General features: G+C 41.7%; 1 pseudogene; it reads right to left on the bottom strand.

Annotated features, from left to right (window-relative positions):
• Positions 1-9222: 9222 nt before the first annotated feature.
• LOC143440300 (small ribosomal subunit protein eS19 pseudogene) lies at positions 9223-9698 on the bottom strand (annotated as a pseudogene).

Below are 9698 nucleotides of genomic sequence, written 5' to 3'. Positions count from 1 at the left end.
GAATTTCATTGAGTATTTTTGCATCAATATTCATAAGAGAGATTGGTCTGTAGTTCCCTTTCTTTGTTGGGTCTTTCTGTGGTTTAGGTATGAGCCTAATGGTAGCTTCATAGAACGAGTTGGGTAGTGTTCCTTCTGTTTCTATTCGATGGAATAGCTTGAAGAGAATTGGTATTAGGTCTTCCTGAAAGGTCTGATAGAATTCTGCACTAAAACCATCTGGTCCCGGACTTTTTTGGTCGGGAGACTTTTAATGACTGCTTCTATTTCTTTAGGGTTTATAGGACTGTTTATTTATTTATATATTTATTTATTTTTAAAGATTTTTTATTCATTTAATGTACGGAGTACACTGTTGCTGTCTTCACACACACCAGAAGAGGGCATTGGATCCCATTACAGATGGTTGTGAGCCACCATGTGGTTGCTGGGAATTGAACTCAGGACCTCTGGAAGAGCAGTCAGTGCTCTTAACCGCTGAGCCATCTCTCCAGCCCCTATAGGACTGTTTAGATGGTTTATCTCTTCCTGATTTAATTTTGGTATCTGGTACCTGTCTAGAAAATTGTCCATTTCATCCAGATTTTCCAATTTTGTTGAGTACAGGTCTTTGTAGTATGATCTGATGATTTTTTAAATTTCCTCAATTTCTGTTGTTTTGTCTCCCTTTTCAGTTCTGATTTTATTAATCTGGATACTGCCTCTGTGCCCTCTGGTTAGTCTGGCTAAGGGTTTATCTTGTTGATTTTCTCAAAGAACCAGTTCCTAGTTTTATTGAAGACCAGCTATAGTCTGTGGTGATCTAATAGGATGCATGGGACTATTTCAATTTTCTTGTATCTGTTGAGACCTCTTTTGTGACCAATTGTATGCTCAATTTTGGAGAAGGTACCATGAGGTGCTGAGAAGAAGGTATATTCTTTTGGTTTTGGATGAAATGTCCTATAAATATCTGCTAAATCCATTTGATTCATAACTTCTCCTAGTTTCACTGTATCTCTGTTTAGTTTCTGATTCCATGATCTCTCCCTTGGTGAGATTGGAGTGTTGAAGTCTCCCACTATTATTGTGTGAGGTACAATGTGTGCTTTGAGATTTAGTAAAGTTTCTTTTATGGATGTGGGTGCCTTTACATTTGGAGCATAGATGTTCAGAATTGAGATTTCATCTTGGTTGATTTTTCTTTGATGAGTATGAAGTGTCTTTCTTTATCTTTTTTGATAACTTTTAGTTGAAAGTTGATTTTATTCGATATTAGAATGGCTACTCCAGCTTGTTTCTTGGGACCATTTGCTTGGAAAGCTGTTTTCCAGCCTTTCATTCTGATGTAGTTTCTGTCTGTGTCACTGAGGTGGGTTTCCTGTATGCAGCAAAATGTTGGTTCCTGTTTATGTATTCAGTTCAATAGTCTATGTCTTTTTATTGAGGAATTGATTCCATTGATGTTAAGAAATATTAAGGAAAAGTGATTGTTGCTTCCTGTTACTTTTGCTATTAGACGTGGAGTTATGTTTGTGTGGCTATCTTCTTTTTAGTTTGTTGGAAGATTACTTTCTTGCTTTTTCTAGGGTATAATTTCCTTCCTTTTGTTGGAGTTTTCCCTCTATTGTCCTTTGTATGCCTGGATTTGTGGGAAGATATTGTATAAATTTGGTTTTGTCATAGAATATCTTGGTTTCTTCATCTATGGTAATTGAGAGTTTTGCTGGGCATAGTAGCCTGGGCTGGCATTTGTGTTCTTTTAGTGTCTGTATGATATCTGTCCAGGATCTTATGGCTTTTATAGTATCTGGTGAGAAGTCTGGTGTAATTCTGATAGGTCTGCCTTTATATGTTACTTGCCTTTTTTTCCTTACTGCTTTTAATATTCTGTCTTTGTTTTGTGCATTTGGTGTTTTGATTATTGTGTGACAGGGGGAATTTCTTTTCTGGTCTAGTCTATTTGGAGCACTTAGGCTTCTTGTATGTTTATGGGCATTTTAAGGTTAGTGAAGTTTTCTTCTATGATTTTTTGAAGATATTTACTGGCCCTTTAAGTTGGGAATCTTCACTCTCATCTATACCTATTATTCTTAAGTTTGGTCTTCTCATTGTGTCCTGGATTTCCTGGATGTTTGGGTTAGGAGCTTTTTGTATTTTGCATTTTCTTTGATGGTTGTGTCAATGTGTTCCATGGTATCTCCTGCACCTGAGATTCTCTCTTCTATCTCTTGTATTCTGTTGGTTATCTAGCATCTATGATTCCTGATCTCTTTCATAGGTTTTCTGTCTCCAGGGTAGTTTCTCTTTGTGATTTCTTTATTGTTTCCACTTCCATTTTTATGTCCTGGGTTGTTTCATTCAATTTCTTCACCTGTTTGGTTGTGTTTCCTTGTAATTCTTTAAGGAATTTCTGTGTTTCATGTTTAAGGGCTTCTACCTGCTTACCTGTGTTCTTTTGTATTTATTTGAGGGAGTTATTTATATCCTTCTTAAAGTCCTCTATCATCTGCATGAAAAGTGATTTTAAATCCTGAGTCTTACTTTACTGGTATCATGGGGTATTCAGGACTTGCTATTGTGGGAGAACTAGGTTCTGATGATGCCAAGTAGCCTTGGTTTCTGTTGCTTATGTTCTTGCACTTGCCTTTTGCCATCTAGTTATCTCTAGTGCTACCTTCACTCACTGTCTCTGACTGGAGCCTGTCTGTCCTGTTATATTAGTTGTGTCAGAACTAATCAGAGTCCAGCTGTCTCTGTGATCCTGTGATCCTGAGATCCTGGGTGTCAGAGCTCTTGGGAGTCAGGCTGCTTCTGGGATACTGAAATCCTGGTGTGACCAAGCTCCTTAGTTCCTGTGATCCTATTATCTATATTCCTGGGCATGTTAGAGCTCCTGGGAGTCCAGCCTCCTCTGGGTTTTGGGGGATTGTGTGCCAAAGACAATGTATTGCCCAGTGGGTCAAGGGGTGGGGGACTTTCTGAGCTATTCGTATTGGTGTCTCGAAAGAAAAGTCTGTAATAAAACAGACTAGATATCAGGTCATCAAGAGAATATCTAAGGGCTTCGGTGAACTCCTGGAGATCACCAGAAAGCAGTTCAACCTGGTACCAGGATTTCTGGCAGCTGCAAGAGCTTGTGGGGGGACTGTGAACTGTTTCCGAGGAGGGAAAGTCACCCAGTGGCCAAAGTCATATGTGTAGGTCAGCCAGGAGGCCAGTCATATGGACTGGAGCATTGAAATGCCAACCCCTCAGCCCAGGGAAGGCTGGCAAGGCCCTATCTGGGTGTCTAGTGTCCCTCCTGCCAATTGGAATCTCCATGCCAATCAACATGCCTGTGTGTGTTTGCAGGCTTATACAGTCTGTTATTAGGCAAGGTGGAACCATGAGGTCTGTGTAGGCCTGCCTGGGTGCCTAGCCCATCCATCAGAGCACCGAGTAGAGCCCCCCCCCCCCGCACCCCCAGCCCCACCCCTCCCCCGAAGTGGCACAGCTCAGGAGGTGGGAGTTTCGTGAGCCTGTGTTGGCAAGTAGAGTTGGCTGCAGCAGCAGTGGAAATTCAGGAGGTCAGTGACAGCAGGTGGCTGCGGATGGAGTCCATGTGGTAATGGCGGTGGCAGCGGGCAGTGTGGTTGGCTGCAGTAGCAGCAGACCATGTGGCATCAGTCCTGCAGGTCACAGCAGCCAGCGGCTGTGGCAGCCAATGCACCTTGGGTCATGGTTCGAAGTTTTCATCTCGGCCCAATATGCACCAGTGTTAGACATTCATGGTAGACATCCCCGCACAGCTTAGAACAGACCACTCCAGACCAAATGGTTCCAAGGGGGAGGGGGGAGTTTATTCAGGAGATAGGGCAAAGATGGGAGGAGAAGATGAAAGAAGAGAGGAAGAAGAGAGAAGAAGAAGAGAAGTAGAGGCCGGCCATGACCAAGTGGAGAGAGGGGGAAGGGAAGAAGGGAGGGGAGAAGGGACAGAGAAGCTAGAGGCAAGAGAACAAGTGATTAAGAGAGAGAGGAGGTGGCAAGCAGCCCATTTTATAGTGGGCCAGGCCTACCTGGCTGTTGCCAAGTAACTGTGGGGAGGAGCCTACCTGGCTGTTGCTAGGTAACTGTGGGGAGGAGCCTACCTAGCTGTTGCCAGGTAACTGTGGAGGTGGAGTTTAGACAGAATACTAACAGTGGAGAAGTTGGATTCCTGGTCTGGAGAGGAAATAGGTGGTCTGATTATCAGAGTACAGCTGACATCCAAATGCATCTGGGGCACAGAAACTGTGCTGGCAGAGGAAACAGGAAGTTCATAGTCTTTGGCATCTGTAGGCCTATCTTAGTTCCACATTCAGGATTTCCAGATAGTTTTGTGTGTGTGTGTGTGTGTGTGTGTGTGTGTGTGTGTGTGTGTGTGTGTGTTTGTGTCTAAAAAGCCAAAAAAAGAAAAAAACAAAAACAAAAAGAACAACAACAGCAAAAACAAAAACAGACATAAAGCAAGACCTTGCACACCATTTGCACACCAAATCTAAGGAAGCTGGGTGAAAAGCCTGGTGCTTAGTCTTTACTAAGAAATACATCACAGAACTCAAAGGTTCCTAGACCCAAGAAGCAAGGAGGTAGCATGACCTGGACATGAAAGCCACAGAATAAGGATGTGTCTTTTTAAGAGTCAGAAATTTTGAGGAAAGCCCTGATGTCTATGCCTCCCTGTCACTGTGTGGAACTGATATGCCTGCCCAGTGTATCAGAATTCTGCATTGAGAAGCTACAGGGAATGCAAATTGAGCCCTGAATACACATTCACAGCCCTTCTACCACCTGGAACTGGGCCAAAGACACAGGTCTATCAGGGAAGTGTAAGTGTGGGTGAAGGGGGAATGTCTACCTCAGTAGGGAAGGGGGAAAGACAAGAGGGGCCAGACCTTGATCTTGTCGTCCATCAATCCAAGCCTTTGAGCCAGTGCCATGTGGTGTTCCATGCCTGGGCACTTGCACTTATCAAGATATTCTTCCAGGACCAGCTTTTTTCCTTGATGAATAAAGTGGGGTCTATCATCCACCTCCTTGAATCATTAGGAGAAACTTGTGACATCAAAGGCACTTAAGATGCCAGGAGAAGTTGGTGACTTGGTAGACCTGAGGCACCTTGAGAAGCTTTAAAGTCTAGGTTCCCTGGAGACCTAAAGGATTTGTTGCTTGGAGTTACAGAGTGTCCTCTGATTATTTGTGGATCAGGTGGCAATGGGAAGCCTGGAGGAACTGGAGACCTTAGAATTGCATGGCAATTTGGTCCAATTGGGAGACCTCACTGCACAGGAGATCCTGGAAATAAAAGAAAACTAGATCAGAGGATCCTCACTGTCCCTAACTTCTATACTCAGGCCTCCACATCCATTCCTCTAGACTTCTTATACATGAGGCTAATGTGTTGCGTGCTCCTGTATAGCAATGGTGCATTGCAGGGGTGGGGGACGGGAAGGGGCAGGGCCCAATGTAACTTGAATTGAATAAAGACCAGGCTGTGAGTTGCATCAGATTGCCTGTGTTTTGACGAATCACTAACATTTGTATGTATTGTAAAGCTAGTTCCTCAACCTAGAACTGACCTTAATATTCGCATGTAATCTAAACAGTATAAAGGCAAAAAAGGAGGAGGTGGGATGGGATAGGAGATTAATGGGTTGGGGGAATGGTGAAGTGGGATGGAATCTGAAATGTAAATAAATAAACTATCGAAAAAAAATTAAGGAAAGAGACAGGCAGACACACACAAATACACACACACACACAAAGAGAGTGAGAGATAGAGAGAGAGAGAGACAGAGACAAAGATATGGTGACAATAAAATCAAGCAGGACATATTGTAACCTGAGGACACAAGTTTTCAAACAAAATAGATGAAATGTGCATTTAGGGCAGAATGTCACCATGAACTACTCAATATCAGACAAAGGGTATTATAAAGGCTCAAACAAGAGATCTTGGACTCAAATCACTGCATTTGTTCAGCAGTCAAATGAGAGATTCAGTCAAACAGTGAGTTTGAGTTCAACCAGTAAGTAAAAAATCTGAAGCTAGTGTGATAGTAAAACACACTGTGCCATCAACCCCAAGTTTTATGTTCACATAGTGGAAAGGCAAAACCAGTTTCCACATGTTCTTCTCTAATATCCACATGTGGACCCTGGTAAGATAAAAACCAAGGTCATACATAAAATAAGACATGGCCTAACAATTTAAACTCTATTTCCTTTTTAAAAATTTACTACACAACATTGGGGTTTGTTCCTACAAACTCACACAGACGTAGACAATACTCTGACAAAGAGCCTCACCTGAACCTATTTTGAAGAATTTGCAGTTGCTTTTGTGATTAATTTTAATCCTCTGTAGATGAAAAAAATGCTTCCTAGTAATCTAAAGTTACACCTAATACACTTTTTGAGAATAAGTAAAGGACCAGCTGGAGATACTATGCTCCTGCAGTTGGAAGTGACTGGACATCTGAGTACCAAACTGGAATTCCTAGGCATTGATAAAAAAAACAATTCATTCCTTCACAAATAGACACCAGCATTCTAGTTAGTACCATTTAGCCTAGAGACAATCTGGGAGCAGAGACCCAGGCACCAATACATCAAAACCTTGAGTCCTCTGTTGAGGAGCCTTGGAACAACTTCATAGATACCATAATGTTTACAGAGAGCTTGAAGGGCCATTTAGACAGTGGAGATGGCCAGGACAGAGAGGGTGCTTGAATCAGGGGCGCAAACAACGTGGTTCAAGACTGAACAGGATGTTGGCCTCTAAGGATAGGTGCTTAGTATGAGGAATAATGGTTAGGCGCCATGGAAGGAAAATGAATAGAAAACTATTTCCTGAGAAAGTAACTACAGATGCAGCCCCAATGTCTTCTAGTCTAGAGCTTCATGAGACAAAGGCCAATTTTCTCTTTATTTTCAATTTCCTCACTAACCTATTATCATCCTTTAATTGCTCTGGAACAATGATTAAATATTGAACATTTTACTGGCCCACACCTAAACCTCAGGATGCTGACCCAAGGTTATCTGTAGAACAGGCTAGGACAATAGAAATTCCTCGTCTCAAAACTGAAACAAAGGACAATAAACAGGAATAATTTAATCTACAAGACTAGGCCTACATGAGGTAAGGCTCAAACCTGAGTGGTGCTAAAGTGTGGGTGAGCATGATGGATCTGAGGTTTTGTGGAGCGGGTGGATAAAAAGATTGGGAGGACAACTGAGTTTCAAGTTTGTAGAGATATGTAAGTGCAGGTCCTTTGATTAGAGGTCAAACAGACAGTGGTTTGGGCAAGCTGCAGCAGCCTATTTTTTCCTCGTGAGTTGGTGGCTGCATGAAATGTTTAGAAGGAAAGGAACAATTAAGAAGTGATCCCAGTGGGCAGGTAACCCCTGCACAACAGAATGAGAAGACACCCATTTCTTGCTATGGTTACTCACTAAGGAAGGCCTAATTTCTACCGTACTGGAGCTCCAAAGTACAGGAGACCAAAAGTGATAGGCTTTGATAATTTCTCAGAGTTGAAACAAACCTGAATTGAGTATATCTTCTCAATTAAGGATGATGTCCTCAAAGTCAGGCGTGGTGGCACACACCTTTAATCCCAGCTCAGGTAATCAGAGGCAGGTAGGACTTACCTAGTTTCCTGGCAGCCTCGTCTATCAGTTGAGTTACAGGACAGCCTGGTAGATTATACAATGAAATACTGTCCCAAGAAACAAACAAGCAAAGAAACAAACAAATAGAAAACAACAAAGAAAACACAAATTGATTGAGTCTTCCACCAGACTAGACTTAGTGGGCCAGTGTTGGACCGAGAGAGTATCTGCTGGAAATGAGGGATGAAACTGGAGCTGCTGAGATGTTCCTGGGTGGAAGTTCAATTACAGCCAAATCCTAGCAGTAGACATTGAATACCAATAGGGATCGTATTTGGAGCCTCAGCAACAAAGATAGGCTTTACCTCAGAGTAAATAAATTTAAAGAGGTTTTTCAAGCAGATGGATCCAAAAACTGCTGGTGTCACCATAATGATGTCTAGTAAAAGAGTCTTCTACCCATAAGTAATCAACAGAGATGGGCATGGAAACCTCATACATCTCAGGGTAAAAATCCAACAGGATGGCATTTCAGTTCTGAATATCTATCCTCCAAAAACATGTGCACATACGTTTCTAAGTGAAACCTTGCTAAAGATCAAATCATTCATCAAACACCAAGCACTAACAGTGGAAGAGTCCAACACCCCAATGTCATCAACAGACAGATTATCCAGACAGAAACTAAGCAGAAATAATGAAACTAACAGAGGTTATGAATCAAATGGACCTAGTAGTTCTATAGAACATTTCAATCAAACACAAAGAATAGGCCTTCTTCTATTCTTCTTCTAGTCTACCTTCTTGTTCACTGCATGGAACAGACTCCAAAATTGACCACATACTTACTCACAAAGCAAGCCTCAACAGATAAAAATAATAACTCCTTGTATCCTATCAGACTTCTATGGATTAAAGCTGGACTTGAGGAACAGAAATAAAAGAGAATCTACATATTCATGGAAACTGGAAAAAAAAAAACCTGTCTATTAAATGGTTTCTGGGTCAGGTAAAAAGTAAAGGAATTGAAGACTTTCTAGAATTCAATAAAAAGGAGGTCACATCATCCCCAACTTTATGGGAAACATCAAACCAGTGCTAAGAAAAAAGTTCATAGCACTAAATGCCTTCATAAAGAAATTAGAGAGTTTTCATACTAACAATTTAAATGTATAGTTGAACACACCAGTAAAAAAAAAGAAAGAAAGAAAGAAAGAAAGAAAGAAAGAAAGAAAGAAAGAAAGAAAGAAAGACACCCAAGAGGAGTAATTGACAGGATATAATCAAACTCAAGGCCATTTCTAAAGATTCAATTAGAAAGAAAAAGAACATTACAATGAATCAAGTTCACCAGGTTCTTACAGAAAATAGACAAGATAAAGAAAGGCTTGGCCAAGGTAGAAAATACACAAATCAACAAAATCAGAAATGAAATGGGAGAGGAAGTAATTTCCAATGAGAAAATTCTTACAATCATTAGACCTTGTTTCTAAAGCCAATGCTCCACAGCAGAGGAAAATCTAAAGAAAGTGGATGGTTTTCTAGAGAGATAGCACTTTCCAAAGATAAGTCAAGATCCTGTAAACTATCTGAACACTCTTTTTTTATGAATGAGGCCATTTATTAACCCAGCATCCTTTGTTCTAATGCTTCTTGTTGGCAGCTGCCACCTGTCCAGTAATTCTGTCCAGATCTCTCTGTCCCTGAGGTGTTAGCTTGCGGCCCCCATCTTGGTCCTTTCCCACCATTTTCAGCCCCTCTAGGGCTTGGAGGACCTGGCGGGCCACACTCTTAGAGCCTCTGCTAAAGTGGCTGGGCCTGGCACCATTTCTCTAGCATCCTCCGTAGATCTTGGTCATGGAACCAACCCCTGCACCACCACAGAGGTACAAGTGCCGTGCTGTGGAAGCAGTTCATTTGTAGAAACAGTTCTCATCATATGGGGTGAGCTCTTTATGTTTGGCCAGCTTGATTGTGTTCACCCATTCGGGGACTTTAAGCTTCCCGGACTTTTTGAGGAAGGCTGCCAGAGCTCTTAAGAACTCCTGGTGGTTAATGTCTTTTACAGTAACTGCAGACAT

The sequence above is a fragment of the Arvicanthis niloticus genome, chromosome 29, assembly GCF_011762505.2.
Source record: "Arvicanthis niloticus isolate mArvNil1 chromosome 29, mArvNil1.pat.X, whole genome shotgun sequence".
NCBI lineage: Eukaryota > Metazoa > Chordata > Mammalia > Rodentia > Muridae > Arvicanthis > Arvicanthis niloticus.
This window is presented reverse-complemented; position numbering and strand designations above follow the sequence as displayed.